Source organism: Schistocerca serialis, chromosome 5 (assembly GCF_023864345.2).
Source record: "Schistocerca serialis cubense isolate TAMUIC-IGC-003099 chromosome 5, iqSchSeri2.2, whole genome shotgun sequence".
In the NCBI taxonomy this organism is placed as follows: Eukaryota; Metazoa; Arthropoda; class Insecta; order Orthoptera; family Acrididae; genus Schistocerca; species Schistocerca serialis.
In genome coordinates this window covers 464,718,756-464,739,184 of record NC_064642.1, presented here as the reverse complement: position 1 = coordinate 464,739,184, position 20,429 = coordinate 464,718,756, and the positions used below count along the sequence as shown (strand labels likewise).

General features: G+C 42.3%; 1 non-coding gene across 1 annotated transcript; it reads left to right on the top strand.

Annotated features, from left to right (window-relative positions):
• The first annotated feature begins 20,096 nt into the window (after window positions 1-20,096).
• Window positions 20,097-20,171, top strand: Trnat-ugu (transfer RNA threonine (anticodon UGU)). The gene has a single exon. It is a non-coding gene; the product is annotated as a tRNA-Thr (tRNA).
• The last annotated feature ends 258 nt before the right edge of the window (window positions 20,172-20,429 follow it).

Genomic DNA, 20,429 nt, shown 5'->3' with positions numbered 1-20,429 from the left:
CCAAAACAGCAGGGAACCTCCACCTTGCTGTACTCGCTGGACAGTGTGTCTAAGGCGTTGCTTCCAGACACGTCTCTGACGATTGTGTGGTTGAAGACATATGCGACATGCATCGGTGAAGGGAGCATGATGCCAATCCTGAGCGGTCCATTCGGGATGTTGTTGGGCCCATCTGTATTGCGCTGCATGCTATCGTGGTTGCAAAGATGGACCTCGCTATGTACGTCGGGAGTGAAATTGCGCATCATTCAGCCTATTGCGCACATTTGAGTCGTAACACGACATCCTGTGGTTGAACGAAAAGCATTATTCAATATGGTGGCGCTGCTGTCAGGGTTCCTCCGAGCTATAATGCGTAGGAAGCTGTCATCCACTGGAGTAGTAGCCCTTGGGTGGCCTGAGCGAGCCATGTCATCGACAGTTCCTGTCTCTCTGTATCTCCTCCATGTCCGAACAACATCGCTTTGGTTCACTCCGAGATGCCTGTTGAGAGCCGCTCCTGGCACAAAGTAACAATGCGGACGCGATCAAACCGCGGTATAGACCGTCTAGTCATGGTTGAACTACAGACAACACGAGCCATGTGCCTCCTTCCTGGTGGAATGACTGGAACTGATCGGCTGTCGGACCCCTTAAGTCTAATAGGGTCGGTTTAATAACATCTCTGAACAGTGAGAGGAACTGTGTCTGTGATGCAATATCCACATTCAATGTCTATCTTTAGGAGTTCTGATAACCGGGTTAATGCAAAACGTTTTTTTGATGTGTGTATATTGTGTTCGAACATTATTAATTACCTCGAAGAGGAACGGTCTATTGACACACAGTCAACACGGATTTAGAAAACATCTTTCTCGTGAAACACTACTAGCTCTTTGCTCTCACGAAGTTTTGAGCGCTGTTAAGGGATTTCAAATTGATTCCGTATTTGTAGATTTCCAGAAGGCTTTTGGCATCATACCTCACAAGCGGCTTGTAATCAAATTGCGTGCTCATGGAATACCGTCTATGTTATGTGACTGGATTCGTGATTTCCTGTCAGAGAGGTCATAGTTCGTAGAAGCTGACGCAAAGTCATGGAGTAAAACAGAAGTCATTTCTGGTGTCCCCAAAGATAGTATTATAAGCCCTCTATTGTTCTTTATCTATATAAACGAATTAGGAGAAAATCTGAACAGCCGTCTTGGGTGGTCTAGTAAAGTCATCAGAAGATCATCACCAATTGCAAAACGATTTAGGAAAGATATCTGTATGACACAAAAATTGCTAATTAACCCTAAATAATGAAACGGAAGTCATCGACATGATTGATAAAAGGAATCCGTTAAACTTCTATTACACAACAAATGAGTCAAATCTATAGGCCGTAAATTCTACTAAATAAGTGGTAATTACAAATACGAACAACTAAAATTGGAAAGAACACATAAACAATGTTGTGGGGAAGGCGAACCAAAGACTGTGTTTTATCGGCAGAATACTTAGAAGATGCAACATACCTACTACAGAGTTTGCCTGCAATACACTTGCTCGTTCTCTTTTGGAATACTACTGCACTGCTTGGGATTCTTACCAGACACAATTAACGGAGAACATCGAGAAAGCTCGCAGAAGGGCAGAATGTTTTGTACTATCGAGAAATAGGGGAGAGAGTGTCACTTACATGATATAGGACAAAGGCGTTCCTCGCTGCGGTGGAATCCTCCCACGAAATTTCAAATTCCAACTTTCTCCTCTGAATGCGAAAATATCTTGTTGACGCCGACCTACACAGGAAGAAACGATATTCACAATAAAATAAGGGAAGTAAGAGGTCGCGCGGAAAAACACGGGTGTTCGTTTTTTTCCGCGCGCTGTTCGAGAGTGTAATAACAGAGAATTACTGTGAAGGTGGTTCGATGAACTTTCTGCCAGGGACTTAGGTGTGATTTGCAGGATAGCCATGTAGATGCAGACTTCGTCTATTTTTAATATCATCCAGCACTGGATATTCTTCCCCTTGCTCTGTTCTTTACAGTCTCTCCTTCAATGACTGTGTTTTTTTCGCAGTATATGCGCCAGCCAACATGTTTCCCCCACTTTTATCATGACCAATAGTTTTCGTTCCGCTTATAGTCTTAGAAGCACTTGTTCATTCTTAATTCGGCGGTTTGTTTTTTGCTGTAGAGAAACTTTTCAGTTTTTGAGAAGCTCATTTACCCAGATATATTATGCTTCTTAAATTCCTCCACCCAGCGTCCCTTTTCTGTCACACAACTTCGTAAATACCTAAATGATTTTACTTATTCTAATGTCCTTCCTTCCAAGGATATTTTGTCAGGGCCTTCATGTTTGCATCACTTTCGTCTAAGTTCCAATTATCGTCATTCCACACTCTTTTACCACTTCTTAAATCCTCTCGCTCACAAATTTTAGCTGGTTCTCTGATTCAGTAAACATTGCTTGAACATTTGCGTTCTTAATTGCCGGTCGGGGTGGCCGAGCGGTTGTAGGCGCTACAGTCTGGAATCGCGCGACCGCTAAGGTCGCAGGTTTGAATCCCGTCTCGGGCATGGCTGTGTGTGATATCCTTAGGTTAGTTAGGTTTAAGTAGTTCTAAGTTCTAGGGGACTGATGACGTCAGACGTTAAGTCCCATAGTGCTCAGAGCCATTTGAACCATCTTAATTGCCCTATTGTTACATATCTTGTTTTTTCTTTGCAATTCAGTCTGTGCTGAACTAACGTCCTTGACTAGTTACAACCTTTTTAGTATTTATATCGACAACTTCCAACGAGAAATGATGGATTAGCACTATGATTTCAAAAACTGACGTGAAAAAAGTCTAAGCACTCTATTACTTGCGGACGATCAAATAACCTCTGTGCAAACAGAAGATGAACTGCGGAACCTAGTACACAGATTTGCCCAATATGCCAATAAATAGAATTTAAAGATATCCACTAACAGAACCAAAGTAATGAAATACGGGGGAAAACATCCCTTTCGAACTAGGATTGTAATTAATGGAAAAATAGGAGACCAAAAAAGTATGTAGGCTGTGACATATCAAATGATAGAAACGTTGAAGTTAAGGAAAAACTGAACAATTGTGGGCTAAGATGTGGAACAGTAAGAAGAACATTACCGAATTAAGTTCCTAAAGAGAGTTAAAGCAAGTTTTGTAGAACAATGGCAGTCCCCAGTTTAATATAAGGAATCGAAGTATGAATGACAGGGAAAAAAGAGCAACGAGCGTTACAAGCAGCAGAAATGAGATTTTTACGATTAGTGAAGGGATGTACAAGGCAGAATACATAAGGAATGAACATATTCGTCAGGAGCCAAACATTATTGCCCTGAAATACGAGATAACCGACAATAGAGAAGAATGTAAAAATCACATAAATAGGACGGAGGAAAATCGATTACCCAGACTGGCAAGATCCTACGTACTAAGGGGTAGAAAAGACGGTCCACCAAGAAAAAGGTGGAAGGTGACTGAAACGGGTGAAAGGCCCAATTGTTGAAGGAAAGAAAGAAGAAGAACTGATAAGTAATAACCAGTATCTTTGCCATTCTCGAGGAGTGCTGTACTATTTTGTGATGGTTTCCATCTAGCAGAGGCCACTAAGAACCATAAAAGTAGTCACTCCACCAATAAGGTGGTGAGTCAGCTGAAGTCTTTACATTGAAAATAACAGCCGATTGCTAACATTGTCTACTGTTAGGTTAGGAATCGATGTGAGCCGTTTTACAATCCGATAAACGGTCAGTCAGATTCTCACTAACATTCCGAAATGATTACTTATAACAAATAAGTAGGCTTTTGTTTGTTTCTATTTTCCTTATCGTGAGTGTTAGAAAATAAGGCAGCATGAATGGGTGTATCGCAAGTCTGGTACACACATTGCTCACTCTCACTTTTCTCATCATAGGCACTGAATTATTGGTCACATTCTAATGAGTATTTTTGCAGCAGATGCCTTATCACGCTAAAAACTGTGCCCTTTCCACAGATATACACAAAGGCCTCCCTTGCTGTATTGTCGTGACCGTAGATGCTGTAATGTGTTCATTCAGTATGTGATGGTGGTTCCAGTTACTTACAATTTTAATGAGCAAGCAAGTTTCAAAACAGCGCACACTTCGTTTCAGAGAGAAAGATTCAGTCTGGAAACAATCCTGAAGGCTGTGGCAGTATCCTTCCCTCCCATGAGTACTAGTCAAACAAGGTAAGCAGGAGAACTTCTGTGAAGACTGAAGACTGGAAGGTAGTAGGGACGTGCTGCCGGCAGTAAAGCTCTGAGGAATCGTGCCTGGATAGCTTAGCTGGTAAGAGTGCTGCGCGTGAAAGGCGAAGTTTCGCAATTGACTCTGTCCAGTACACAGTTTAATCCACCAAGAAGTTTCAGGTGATGCTACTGTTTACATATGTCATGCCCATACTTTAGGTGACGTAATGTGTTTAGCCTTGCACGTAACTAGACTACATGCTTTCGGTGTAAGCATTCTGTAGGCAGTATTACGATACCGTAAAACGCTGAGAGAAAATAGTGTGCAGCGCTAGAGTTGTTTCGCAGGACGGACACCGGTTTTTAAATGACAAACAGTGCACGAAACACGTGAACTTCTTATGCATATTACTGTACTACTGAATAGTGTAATAAGAAAAATGACTGACGATCTAGAATTAATATTTCCTGAAAGCTACAAAAAAGAAAAAGACATCTCATTGTTTACTGTCAACCAATCTCACACTTAAGCACGTAAAAGGATCAATACAAAGCATAATTTTTTCTATATGAAATTCAAAAATGTTTCAAATGGCTCTGAGCAAATGGTTCAAGTGGCTCTGAGCGCTATGGGACTTAACATCTGAGGTCACCAGTCCCCTAGAACTTAGAACTATTTAAACCTAACTAAGCTAAGGACATCATACACATCCATGCCCGAGGCAGGATTCGAACCTGCGACCGTAGCGGTCGCGCGGTTCCAGACTGAAGCGCCTAGAACCGCTCGGCCACACCGGCCGGCTATATGATATTCATTAAGCAATGTTACACTAAGGTGACAAAAGTCATGGAATTGCGATATGAACATACACAGAAAGCGGTCGTATGGCGGACACAATATACAAGTGCATTGGTGGAGCTGTCATTTGTATTCAGGTGATTCATGTGAAAAGGATTGCGACGTGATCATAGCCGCACGATGGAAATTAACTAACTTTGAGCGCGTAATGGTAGTTTGCAGCTACACGTATGGGACATTCCGATGCGGAAATCGTTAGAGAATTCAAAATTCCGAGTTTCCGAAATTCACTGCGCCGAGAATACGAAATTTCAGGTATTACCTCTCACCACGGACGGCCTTCACTTAACAACCGAGAGCAACGGCGTTTACTAGAGTTGTCAGTGCTAATGGACGAGCAACACTGCGTGAAATAACCGCAGACGTCAATGTGGGATTACGACAAACGCATCCGTTAGGACAGTGTGGCAAAATGTGTCGTTAATGGACCATGGCGGCAGACGACCGACGCAAGTGTCTTTGTTAACAGCACAACGTCCCCTGCGTTCGTGATCGTTAGGGTTGGACCCTAGAAGCCTGGAAAACCGTGGCCGTGTCAGATGAGTCGAGATTTCTGTTGGTAAGAACTGTTCGAGTGTGGCGCAGACCCCGCGAGAACATGGGCCCAAGTTATCAACAGGGCACTGTGCAAGCTGGTGGTCGCTTTATAACGGTATGAGCTGTGTTTACAAGGAATTAACTATGTCCTCTGGTCCAAATGAACCGGTCATTGACTGGAAATGGTTATGTTCGGCTACCCAGAGACCATTTTCAGTTATTCGTTATGGATGACAATGCGCCATGTCACAGGACCACAATTGTTCGCAGTTGATTTAAAGAATATTCTGGACATTTCGTACGAATAATTTGGCCACCCAGATAGCCCGGCATGACTCCCATCGAACATTTATGTGACATAATCGAGAGATCAGCACGTGCTCAACGTCCTGAATCGGCAACACTTCTTCAATTAGGCAGCACGGCAATATTTCTGCAAGGGACTTCCAACGACTTGTTGAGTCCCTGCCAAGTCGAGTTGCTGGACTACGCCGGGCAAACGGAAGTCCGACACGATATTCGGCGATATCCCATGACTTTTATCACCTCGATGTATTCGATCTGTGGGGTGAAAATTTTGAGACAAAATGTGTCAAACAGGAAATCTAAAACAAAACAAAATGTAAAACAAAGTGTGAGGATGATCTCAATGTTTCCAACGCGTAGTCAGTGAGACAAAAGACAAAATAAAGAATCGTAGAATAATAGCTCATAGGGGAAGTCACCAGTAGATCCACTGTATGACATCAGAGTTAAGCTTACAAAGGAACCTCCCCATAGCATCCCCCATCAGATTTAGTTATAAGTTGGCACGGTGGATAGGCCTTGAAAAACTCAACACAGATCAATCGAGAAAACAGGAAGAAGTTGTGTGGAACTATGAAAAAAAAGCAAAATATACAAACTGAGTAATCCAACACAGACACTAAACGTATTACAGTAAACAGAGACGTCAATGAACGAACGGACAGATCATAACTTTGCGAAAATAAAAAAAAGTAAACTTTTCACGCGAGGGAATACTTGAACCTAGGACCTCTCGTTCCGCAGCTGCTCACGCTAAGCACGGGACCACGGCGCTCCTCAGTTCATGCTATCCTTGATGTTGCTTATGTTGCACATGGACTACTCAGTTTGTATATTTTGCTTATTTTTTCATAGTTCCACACAACTTCTTCCTGTTTTTTCGATTGATCTGTTTTCAGTTTTTCAAGGCCTATCCACTGTGCCTACTTACAACTAAATCTGAGGGAGGTGCGATGGGGAGGCTCCCTTGTTAGAATAACAGTCTCTCCTTCCAAGCACTAAGGAGTTCGTTCTAGCAGATAGTGAAGTGGACGCGACCAAAACAGTTTGGCTGTATCTGTCTGTGTGCGCATGGTTTCCAGGCGCTGTGCCAATGTAGCTGGTAAGTGCCCATCGGACGAGCCATTAATGTCGCGTGGGAATGAGTGTAGACGAGCGCAAACATTGGCACAAGAACGTGCTGCCAAGGCCGCACCTGCGGCTATAGTTTCATTGCCGGTGCCACATGGCGGGTCTGTTTACAAAGCTACAAATGAAAGTGGAAAATATCTACCCCCTAAGACATAACGAACTGATCAATGCTGAACATTATTAATCACCATTTAGGCACTTGAGGAAGTGAACCCCCACCTGTTTAAGATTGCCCCGTGAATGCCACTAACACACAACCTTCGAATTCAGGACTACCGCTCTTCATAACATAGGAGCAAAGCGATTTTGTGCGTTTGTAATAGTAATAATAATACACCACAACAAAATACGAGACCCATAACTTTAAATCCTTCATGGATAAAACTGATCTGTCAATGAGAAGAAAGTTTCAGGCGACTGCTTGAAATTCAGTATTAACGTCATAAGCAGACTGAATGATTTGGGAATTAAAACCTATGAGAAATTGAATCAGACACCTCTAGCTATAACTGTGCGGCACCACTTTTCGTATTGTGACGGCGGATACCGTAAGCGTTGGGGTGCCATCCTGATTCATGACTACTTAACTGGCAGCCGCATTTGAGACTGATCCGAAATGGGTCTATGAGGTCCTAGTTCTGCACAATAAGATGACCACAGATGAGCAGGAGGACCACACGAGCACCCTTGTGCTTTGCAGTGTCCTCCAACAGTCCAGGAGCACCGGGGTGATGATTTGCTGGTGAAAGGGCGTCTTCACCTAGATGAAAAATCAAACCCATACACGTGAGCTGATCCACAGGTAAGTACTGAAAATTATGATGTGTTAAACGAAGCGTTTAATTTTCAAAAGCATCTTGCCATTTTCAAGACTCTTAGTTTTCATGCTACGATACTTCAATCTCCAAAAGTTGGGTGAGAAATTGGGAAATACGAGTGGATACGAGGGCGTTCAATAAGTAATGCAACACTTTTTCTGAAATAATATTGGCTTTATTCGGGTTTGCAATACATCATATTATTTCCCACTCTTTTGGCTACAAACTCCTGTGTCTCAACATAATATCCGTAAAATACGATGGCTTTACGGCACATCACTGGAAGGGCCTCTACTCCCACATAGTACCACTCTACTGGTCGACGTAGGATCCAACGTCTTGCTACACCAGTAACCTCCCCATCATCCACGTATTGCTTCCCTCGGAGTGCTCTCTTCATTGGCCCTAACAGGTGGACGTCGGAAGGTGCGAGATCCGGACAGGTTTGTGCTATCTTCTTGTAATGATGGCAGGCGCCTCACCCAACGACTCGCCGTGCTTTTTTCAGTGCGAGGCCTCCGCAGAAACCCTGCAGACGCTTATGAATATCTGCGATCCTCTGGTTTTCCGGCAAAAGAAATTAAATGAGAGTTCTCTGCCCGGAACGCTCCTCCGTTAGAGACGCCATTTTGAAGGCCACGTGTAGCGCCGCCACATGTCGATACTTCATGACACCGTAGGGGCTGAAGCAGGAATATTCCACGATGTCCCACAACAAATTCCGCGTTTTGCCAACGGAAACCGACCGAGAAAAGAAAAGTATTGCATTACATATTGAACGCCCACCGTATATGTTTAAATATAAACGCTTGAGCTACACTGTTCTTTGGGGACAGGCAAGTTTCATGACCCTGGCCTTGGATCCACGCCTGTGGCAGCTGTCCACCGTTTCTTGTTTTACGGCTCTGAAATGCATACGATTTCCGTTATCCGCTCTTATAATCCTTGACAGTCGGCAGTTGTCTCTGATAGCGGTGATTTTCCCCAGATCGAGGTACTGACGGCAGACCAGTGACTCGGCAGAACTTGAAAAACCAAGTCCCTGAGAGAGCAAATGCGTCACACAGCCACGATCTGGCCTCGATCAAATGCGCTGATGTCTCATTTCTGTCCTGTCCTACACTGAGCCTTCACGCTAACGGCCAGAAGCCGGTGACATGCCGAAGTAATCCATTTTCTGCAGCAAAAGAAGCGATCTCTCTCCATCACAGCAGCTGTCAATGTCAGTTTCTCACGAACGTACTCGTATAACACTAGTAAAGCTCAGCTTCAGAAATGTTACACTACTGGCCATTAAAATTGCTACACCAAGAAGAAATTCAGACGACAAACGGGTATTCATTGGATAAATATATTATACCAGAACTGACATGTGATTACGTTTTCACGCAATTTGGGAGGGTAGATACTGAGAAATCAGTACCCAGAACAACCACCTCTGAGCGTAATAACGTCCTTGATACGACTGGGCATTGAGTCAAATAGAGCTTGGATGGCGTGTAAAGATACAGCTGCCCATGCAGCTTCAACACGATACCACAGTTCATCAAGAGTAGTGACTGCCGTACTGTGACGAGCCAGTTGCTCGGCCACCATTGACCACACGTTTTTTATTGGTGAGAGATCTGCAACATGCGGTCGTGCATTATCCTGCTGAAATGTAGGGTTTCGCAGGGATCGAATAAAGGGTAGAGCCACGGGTAGTAACACCTCTGAAATGTGACGTCCACTGTTCAAAGTGCCGTCAATGCGAACAAAAGGTGACCGAGTCGTGTAACCAATGGCACCCCATACCGTCATGCCAGGTGATACGCCGGTATGGCGATGACTAATACACGCTTCCAAATGTGCGTTCACCGCGATGTCACTAAACATGGATGCGACCATCATGAAGGTGTAAACAGAACCTGGATTCACCAGAAAAAATGACGTTGTGCCATTCGTGCACCCAGGTTCGTCACTGAGTACACCACCGCCGGCGCTCCTGTCTGTGATGCAGCGTCAAGGGTAACCGAAGCCATGGTCTCCGAGCTGATAGTCCATGCTGCTGCAAACGTCGTCGAACTGTTCGTGCAGATGGTTGCTGTCTTGCAAACGTCCCCATCTGTTGACTCAGGGATCGAGACGTAGCTGCACGATTCGTTACAGCCATGCGGATAAGATGCCTGTCATCTCGACTGCTAGTGGTACGAGGCCGTTGGGATCCAGCACGGCGTTCCGTATTACCCTTCTGAACCCACCGATTCCATATTCTGCTTACAGTCATTGGATCTCGACCAGCGCAAGCAGCAATGTCGCGATACAATAAACCGCAATCGCGATAGGCTACAATCCGACCTTTATCAAAGTCGGAAACGTGATGGTACGCATTGCTCCTCCTTACACGAGGCATCACAACGACGTTTCACCAGGCAACGCCGGTCAACAGCTGTTTGTGTATGAGAAATCTGTTGGATACTTTCCTCATGTCAGCGCGTTGTAGGTGTCGCCACCGGCTCCAACCTTGTGTGAGTGCTCTGAAAAGCTAATCATTTGCATATCACAGCATCTTCTTCCTGTCGGTTAAATTTCGCGTCTGTAGCACGTCATCTTCGTGGTGTAGCAATTTTAATGGCCAGTAGTGTATTAACGTCTTCAAAAGCAGACGAAAACAACAGTTCTCTGTATTCGGGAACTCTTACTGGAGGTCGTCAAACCAAGTCAGAACCAATTGGGGAGTAGTAGTCTTCAAAACCATTGCATAGGAAGTTATATGATCCTCAACATCGGTCAAGTTAGTGGTCTTGGCTACTGACATGGATTCTACATTTGCAGTTTCCGTGTATTGTTTTCGCTGTAAAGATGAAGAATGGGAGAATAGGGTTTAAGGTTTAAGAACGTATGTGTCAGTAAGGAAATGTTGCAGTACAACTAACTGTGATAAGAGCATGTAAAATCTAGTGTCGTGTATTTGTTTTTGATAACGGCGAACGAGAAGCAACAGGAGGAAATCGAGCTGGCCGGCCGTTGTGGCCGAGCGGTTCTAGGCGCTACAGTCTGGAACCGCGCGACCGCTACTCTCGCAGGTTCGAATCCTGCCTCAGGCATGGATGTGTGTGATGTCCGTAGGTTAGTTAGGTTTAAGTAGTTCTAAGTTCTAGGGGACTGGTGACCTCAGAAGTTAAGTCCCATAGTGCTCAGAGCCATTTGAACCATTTGAACCAAATCCAGTTGCTGTGCCTAGTTCTTGTAACTACCAGCTAAGTGGTACCCGCGCCCAGCTTCTCAACTCCACTGACGAATAACCTTCGGCAGTCTCATGCTCTCAGAGCATGAGAGATTGCGGAGTGATTTTTCAGTTTTAATCCACATCATGGTCAGATCCATTTTTTCCTTCCTAGAAACACTGATGGTGAAATACACTTAACACTGTACCCAAGATGGTTGTGGTACTAGCGTTCGGTCACCACAATGGTTACGGAGCTAGGTAGTAATGACATGCAGCCGTATTTGCTCGAGAAAGCTAATGAAGGAGATAAACAAAATATAACGTGGGGACAATTTGCGAACATACATACGAATATCCGAATTAATTCCACATAATCTGCTTAGTAGAAGAAACGCATTAGTGGCCGAATCTACCACCTTCATACCTGAAGCCACTAATGTTTGTGTCGTGGCCGGTTCAAATCCCTTTGGGCCGGCCGGAGCGGCCGAACGGTTCTAGGCGCTACAGTCTGGAACCGAGTGACCGCTACGGTCGCAGGTTCGAATCCTGCCTCGGGCATGGATGTTTGTGATGTCCGTAGGTTGGTTAGGTTTAAGTAGTTCTAAGTTCTAGGGGACTGATGACCTCAGAAGTTGGGTCCCATAGTGCTCAGAGCCATTTGAACCAAATCCCGTTGGAGGAAGAAATTTTAACCGACGACTGTGGTAGGGGAGGTAATGCTGTGAGGTTCCGGACCTCCACACTTTGCTCCAGTAGCCTGCTTAAAATGATTTAAAGTTATCATTGTGCAAAAAGTAGAGAAACAAAAAAGTTTTGTGTAGAGAAACATATAGAAGCATGTGCCTGTGAGCTTAAATTAAATAAAGGCACATTTATAGTTGTAACTGTATATAGGTCCCCATCAGGAAATTTTCATCTATTTCTGAAAAATTTGGACTCCTTGTTGCGCTATCTGTCAGACAGGGGGAAGCAAATTATTATTTGTGGGGACTTCAATGTAGATTCTCTGAAAGAGGGTAATAGGAAAAATGACCTTGAAGTATTACTCGGTTCTTTCAATTTGACACCCCTTATTGATTTTCCTACTTGGGTGGTAAAGGATAGCAGCTCACTGATAGATAACTTCTTTATAGACCAAGATAAGTTTAACCAGATAAATGCTCAGCCTGTTGAGAATGGTCTTTCTGATCATGGTGCACAGTTAGTTACAATATATGACATAGCTCCATTCAGCAATACTAAACAGTCCTCCAAAGTAGTACGTTCAGTCAACGATTTAACAATTGCAAATTTCAGGGAAAGCCTACAGCAGTTAGACTGTGATGAGGTGTACCGTAAACCTGATGCCAATTTAAAATATAATTTATTTCATGACATTTTTGTAAATGCATTTGAAAACTGCTTCCCCAAGAAAATAGTTAAATACTCTCGTAAGAAACCTTGTAACAAACCATGGCTGACTAAGGGTATAAAAATATCTTGTAACCGGAAAAGGGAAATGTATCTGACAGCAAGAAAGAGTAGTGACCCAGAAACTATCAAACATTATAAAAACTACTGTGTTGTTTTAAGAAAAGTTATTAAAAAATCCAGAAGTATGTGTATCATGTCTGAAATCAGCAACTCTGATAATAAAATTAAAACAATTTGGAATACTATTAACAGAGAAACAGGTCAACCAAGAGCACAGGAAGACAGTATTACCATCAAATTGAATGAAAACTTTACGAACAAAAAGTCAGAAGTTGAAAATATTTTTAATAATCATTTTCTAAATGTTGTGGATATAGTAGGATCCAGGTGTTCGTTAGAAGATGCTAGGCTGTTAATGGAAGAGGCCATACCAATGCAATTTGATACAATTGAAATCTCACCCACTTCTCCCTCTGAAATTAGGAAAATAATAAACTTGCTTAAAAGCAAAAACTCACATGGAATTGATGGCATTTCCAGCAAAATACTAAAAGCTTGTTCTCAACAGATAAGTAAGATTCTCAGCCACCTGTGTAATAGCTCTCTGGAACAGGGCGTTTTCCCTGATAGACTGAAATATGCTATTGTTATACCTCTGCATAAAAAGGGGGATAGATCTGATGTCAACAATTACCGTCCAATCTCCCTTCTAACAGCTTTATCCAAAATTTTTGAGAAAGTAATGTATTCAAGAGTAGCTTCACATATCTGTAACAATGAAGTACTAACAAAATGTCAGTTTGGTTTCCAGAAAGGTTTTTCAACAGAAAATGCCATATATGCTTTCACCAATCAAATTTTGAATGATCTGAATAACCGAACACCACCCATTGGGATTTTTTGTGATCTCTCAAAGGCTTTTGATTGTGTAAATCATGAAATTCTGCTAGAGAAGCTCAAGTATTGTGGCATGAGTGGGACAGTGCACAAATGGTTTAATTCGTACCTAACTGGAAGAGTGCAGAAAGTTGAAATAAGTGGTTCTCATAATATGCAAAGATCAGCACATTCCTCAAACTGGGGAACTATCAAGAATGGGGTTCCACAAGGGTCAGTCTTGGGTCCTTTGTTGTTCTTAATATATATTAATGACTTGCCATTCTATATTCATGAAGAGGCAAAGTTAGTTCTCTTTGCTGATGATACTAGTATAGTAATCACACCTGACAAACAAGAATTAACTGATGAAATTGTCAATACTGTCTTTCAGAAAATTACTAAGTGGTTCCTTGTAAACGGACTCTCACTGAATTTTGATAAGACACAGTACATACAGTTCCGTACAGTGAATGGTATGACGCCATTAATAAATATAGACCTTAATCAGAAGCATATAGCTAAGGTAGAATATTCCAAATTTTTAGGTGTGTCCATTGATGAGAGATTAAATTGGAAGAAACACATTGATGATCTGCTGAAACGTTTGAGTTCAGCTACTTATGCAATAAGGGTCATTGCAAATTTTGGTGATAAACATCTTAGTAAATTAGCTTACTACGCCTATTTTCACTCATTGCTTTCATATGGCATCATATTTTGGGGTAATTCATCTCTGAGGAATAAAGTATTTATTGCACAAAAGTGTGTAATCAGAATAATAGCTGGAGTCCACCCAAGATCATCCTGCAGACATTTATTTAAGGATCTAGAGATATTCACAGTAGCTTCTCAGTATATATACTCTCTTATGAAATTTGTTATTAACAACCAAACCCAGTTCAAAAGTAATAGCAGTGTGCATAACTACAATTCTAGGAGAAAGGATGATCTTCACTATTGCAGATTAAATCTAACTTTGGCACAGAAAGGGGTGAATTATACTGGCAGGCACTAAAGTCTTTGGTCACTTACCAAACAGTATCAAAAGTCTGACAGATAACCAACAAGTATTTAAGAAGAAATTAAAAGAAATTCTGAATGACAACTCCTTCTACTCCATAGAGGAATTTTTAGATATAAATTAAAAAATAAATAAAATAAAAAATAAAAATAAAAAAAATAAAAAATAAAAATAAAAAACACAAAAAATGAAAAAGTTGTTATATTAACTTAAGTATGTTGTTAAATTAACTTAATTATGTCATGTATTGGAAAATTTGACTCGTTCCACATCATTACGAAATATCGTATTCATGATCCATGGAACTAGTATTAATCTAATCTAATCTAATTAAACCACTCTGTAGTGTCTCATGCAATGATGGGATGCTGTACCTTTCTTAATGATTCGTACATCGCATGAAGACAATAACCTCGGTGAACTTCGTTGGTGCTATTCGAGAGGAATAGGCTATATGACAGAACCATGTTCACTTTCTCCCTACCATTCACCCATAACAGCGCAACATTACACTTTACAGGCACTCATTACGACCATCTACACCTGACCTGCAAGCCACCCAAGTGATGTTAGATTAAATTCTTTTTAAAAATGCCACACGAATTAAACTCCATGATCGAGTCCTGGCTGTTCGTTCAGTCGTGTTGTACCCATTCAGTGTTCTGCATTAGCAATGTTCTGTTACTGTACGTATTATATTTACCCCGACAAAAGATGGTCTAACAATACCACCACTTGCAAAGTAGGTTAGAAATCAGATTAATAATGTTGCTCACACAGCAATGTTCGCTTTATCGGGCAACAACAAAGTTATTGACTGTGGATGGTATCGTCAGAATGGAAATAATGAAGTCACTGTGAAAAAGTCATTAATTTTGGAACTTATCTTGAATGGATTCCCACGTAGATTTCGTCGAAGTTGTTATGGCTCATCTTGTTGATTCTAGGGTGATTCCACTTCGACTGCTAGAAGGTCCAGATCTGTATTTTAGCAATATCTGAAACCTAACAAATGCGTTTTTCAGGAAATTCTTGATGATCAAACAATCCCAGATGAGAATAATGGTATGGTAGAAATAATTTTTGACTTGGTGTTCACGATCCACATTTTTATTAAACTTCTTGTAAATTCACATATACTTCTTCTTAATTGTCACATCATCAAGGAAACAGTTTTGTATCAATCTTCATATATTTAATTTCCACTTTAACCAAACACAAGACTTGACTGTTCTTTTACAAAGCGAAATAACAACTTAACTTCTGCAAAGTGAATCAAAGACTGTTCTGTGCGCATTCGCGCCAAAACGGTTACAAGTAAGTCAAAGATTATGACAATCTCACAGTAATGAATACACACAAGAACCATATGACTGTAATATATCGATACATCGGTGGACCTATACATTAATAAAACCAAATGTGAATATTGTCACAGAAATATGTCTGTTACTTCGCACAAAAGTAGTACGATATTACTGGTATCGAGAACTGGGGTTGGAGTGCCGTAATGGTCACGTAAATGAAGAAACATTACAATGGGACGTTCAGGCAGTAATCGCTAATGATACTTGAAAGTTAGAGTAATAAAACGGACAGCTGCGTGAGTGGATTCGTGCCAACAGGCTATGCAATTTCTCCCGCGTTGCAACAGCTTGCCGCACAAGCAGCCGTGGTTTCACGTCTCGGTCGTCGTAGTTGGCAGCTGCCGTCGCACCACAAACCGGATGACGGGGAATGGGGCGGAAGAAGTAGGCGGATAGCGTGTCGGCGAGGTTCAAGGAAACGGTTAACTGCCTAACCGGTTGGAACTGGATACGTGTCGGCGAGTAACTCCTGATACGGCGGCTTACGTAACTCTCCAAACTCGTTCTTGTGCAATATCTGCGTGTGTCGCAAAGTAGATGTCAACCCTGTTTTGCCAAGCACCATAATTCACGTTCGGACGAAAGATGTCGCGTTACTCTACAGCATAAAAATAAATTTGTGTAATCTAATTCAGATGTGTCTTATTTGACGGTCCTTGAACGTTCACTAACAAATGTCATTGTCAGTTCCTGACCTATACTTGGCGGAGACATGACGCTGACGTCGGAACTAAATGTCGTTCTAGTTGGTTTCCCAAGCTCGTGTATGCTAAACATTGAGCTAATGAAGTTTTTTGGACAGTACATAAATGAAAAACAATTCATGCTACCATTCTCCTCTGACCCGCAAACAAGCAACAATTATTCTTGTATTCCTGAATGAAGAAATGTAGTTGCCGTTGTATTTTACAGGATAATGAATCATAATCTTTTACATCACCCGGAAAAGAAACAGTAAAAAAATGCCATGTTGTGGTGGACTTCGAATAAATGCAAAAACATGTTCTTGTTGAAACCTTTGCTTGGGTGTTTTAACGAAACGTTTCAAATTTAATCTTCAGTCTCTTCATCAGTAATGAAACTAAACGACCGCTGTTACTGCTATATAAGTTTGTTGTGGGATGGTAAGTCAATTACTATAGGCAAAGTAGTTATAAAATTTTACTGTAATCAAATAGGAAACTCACAAGAGCATCATTTTTCGATATAGTCTCCTTGCGTTTCAACACACCTCGTCCATCGTCGTACAAGCTTCCTGATGCCCTCATAAAAGAAGGTTCTCGGTTGAGCTGCGAGCCAGGAATGCATCGCTTCTTTCACTGCTTCATTCGAGGCAAATCGGCGGCCCCTTAGTGCCTGTTTGAGTGAACTAAACAAGTGATAGTCAGAATGGGCAAGATCGGGACTATATAGAGGATGATCCAGTAATTCAAATTTGAGTTTCTGGAGCGTTTCAGCAGTGTGGGAAGCAGTATGCGTACGGGCATTGTCTTGCAATAACACAACACTTTTTGACAGCAATCCTCGGCGTTTGCTTCGAATTACAGGCTTTAGTTGACAGTAAGCATCTCACTGTAACGTACACTGTTCATTGTTGTGCCCCTTTCCCCATAATGTTCCAGTACTGGACCTTTTGTGTTGCAAAAACCCGTAAGCATCAGTTTTCCTGCGGACCGTTGGGTTTTGAACTTTTTCTTGCTCGGCGAATTTGGATGCTTCCATTCCATACTCTCTGGCTCGTAATGATGGATCCATGTTTCGTCACCAGTAATGATCCTGTCAAAGAAGTTGTCCCCTTCGTTACCATAGCGGTCCAAATGTTTATTTGCAGATGTCCAAGCGCGTTTGTTTATGCAACTGTGTGAGTTGTTTTGGGATCTATCTTGCACAAACTTTATGAAACCCACGTCTGTTGTGGATGGTTTCGTAGGCAGAACCGTGACTAATTTGCAGACGATGTGCCACTTAGTCAATAGTTAATCGTCTGTCTAAGAGAATCATTTCACCTGAACGCTCAATGGTCTTTTCATTTGTGGCGGTAAACGGTCGTCCGACTCCTTCATCGTGCGTAACACTTGTGCGACATTTCGGAATTTTTCAATCCATTCGTCGACACTTCGTTTGACAAAACACTGTTCCCGTACTGTACCGGAAGTCTTCGATGAATTTCGGATCCTGATACGCCTTCCGACCACAAAGAACGGATCACTGAACATTGCTCTTATTTGATGCAAATAGACAACGGAGCAGCCGTGATTAACAGCACGGCAGCGATAACGAAACTAACCTAGCAGCTTGAAAATTGTAAGGATATAACAACAAATAAACAAAGTATGCGTCATCAACGTAAAACAACAGTACTACCAAAATAAAGAAAAATATAACTAAATTGAGGCTAATAGTTGACTTACCCTCGTACATGTACAATGACTAAATGCTCACACTGCACTCCATGGTATACAGTTTGTAAACGATAATTGTTTACAACCCAGAGTGGCGTAGGTGAAGTTGAAACGAAGAAATTGATATAGGACACTTGTGCTCCTTCAAGCCAGAAAACAGCTTCAAATTGGCTTACAAAAGCCACCAGAGTTACAGCACATACGTGCCACTCGTTTATTTGGCAAAATCGTCGAATTTTAAAAACCCACTGTTCTTGCATTTAGTAAAGTGGGATAACGAAAGACGTTGCGCTTAAAACGCCGTACCTGCTAAAGACTTTACCGGTCGGAGTGGCCGTGCGGTTCTAGCCGCTACAGTCTGGAGCCGAGCGACCGCTACGGTCGCAGGTTCGAATCCTGCCTCGGGCATGGATGTGTGTGATGTCCTTAGTTAGGTTTAATTAGTTCTAAGTTCTAGGAGACTGATGACCACAGCAGTTAAGTCGCATAGTGCTCAGAGCCATTTGAACCATTTTTTGCTGAAGACTTTGTCCTACCTGCAGCTGACTGTGCATAGAGTGGATGATTCCCAAAACGATGGCCTCCAATAAAAGAGGATATTTTAGGTATTAAGCTCAACTTCGTTCAAAGTTAGCCGTAGACGCGTTGATCGAAGTTGACAGCAGCAACCGTAAATAAATTTTCAGTATATAAAGTATACAGCCAACCGGTTGCATAAGATTATTACATTATACTTATGCAACTGGTTGGCTGTATATTTCATATTCTGAAAATGAACACACTGTTTGTTATAGACTTCCAGCCTTCACTGTAGGAAACGAAGTTGAATAGAAGAGTAAATTGGGAAATAAATTTCAATAGCGAACTGCTGCCTCACCATTGAGAAACAATGAGTAACATCACAGCATTTCGTAACAAGAAGCGTCGAGACGAAGGCGAATCATGGTTAAAGCCGCCGATTTTAGACGTCTACGCTCGCCGGTTTTAGAGCTCTACCGACAGAGTACACAGAAGTTCCTCCACAGCTACAACAGTTGCATTAATGTCGTAGCAAATTTTGGCGAGAAGTACTTCAAGGTTGTAGCTTTAAGATGTATAAGGTAACAGGCATTAGTGTCTTGTGGACTGGGTTATGAGGCACTGATGTGTCCATCAGAAGCAAACTTTAATAATCATATATATGATGGTAGTATTTGTTCCCGAAAGAACAGTTACCGTTGATGACCATGCAGCTTATCTAGAAAATGAAATGATAATTAAATGGACACCCTAGCTGCAAACCGGAGTTGATATACTTCATTGGGAACATGTTGAAAATATGTGCTCCGATCGGGACTCGAACCCGGAATCTCCTGCTTACATGGTAGACGCTCTATCCATATGAGCCACCGAGTGCACATAGTGCACTTGCAGGGACATATCCCTTGCACACTCCCCGTGAGACCCACATTCCAAACATGTCCACACCACTACATTCGTAGTGCGCCTAATAGATGTTTGCCCATCATACTCATTACTCGTGGCAGATTAATCTGCCATGTCCCGTACGAGTTCTGGCATAGCGTGTGCGTTCGCACAAGAAGGTCAGTTGCCGGGAAGCCATATTTTAACTATATATGACGGTAGTATCTGTTCCCGAAAGAACAGTTACCGTTTGTGACCATACAGCTTTGCTAGAAAATGAAATGATAATTAAATGGACACCCTAGCTGCAAACCGGCGTTGATATACTTCATTGGGGACATGTTGAAAATGTGTGCTCCTACCGGGACTCAAACCCGGGATCTCCTGCTTATATGGCAGACGCTCTATCCATATGAACCACCGAGGGCACAGAGGATGGTTCGCCTGCAGGGACTTATCCCTTGCCCGCTTCCCGTGACTCTCACATTCCCAAAATGCGTGCAAAGGATAAGTCCCTGCAGGCGAACTATCTTCCGTGCCCTCGGTGGCTCAGATGGATAGAGCGTCTGCCATGTAAGCAAGAGATCCCGGGTTCGAGTCCCGGTCGGGGCATACATTTTCAACATATCCCCAATGAAGTATATCAACGCCAGTTTTTGCAGCTAGGGTGTCCATTTAATTATAATTTCATTTAATAATGAAGCTGTTTCAGAGAAATAGGCTACGTGCCGTCACTAGGTTTCACCGTTCCCAGTCGCTCATCACAGAAACACAACCCTACATACTGGAAACAGTCATCGATACTGAACCCACATATTGAAAACATGGGAACGCGTAGGGTCGTCTTCTCCGAAGCCCCATGTTTAGCAA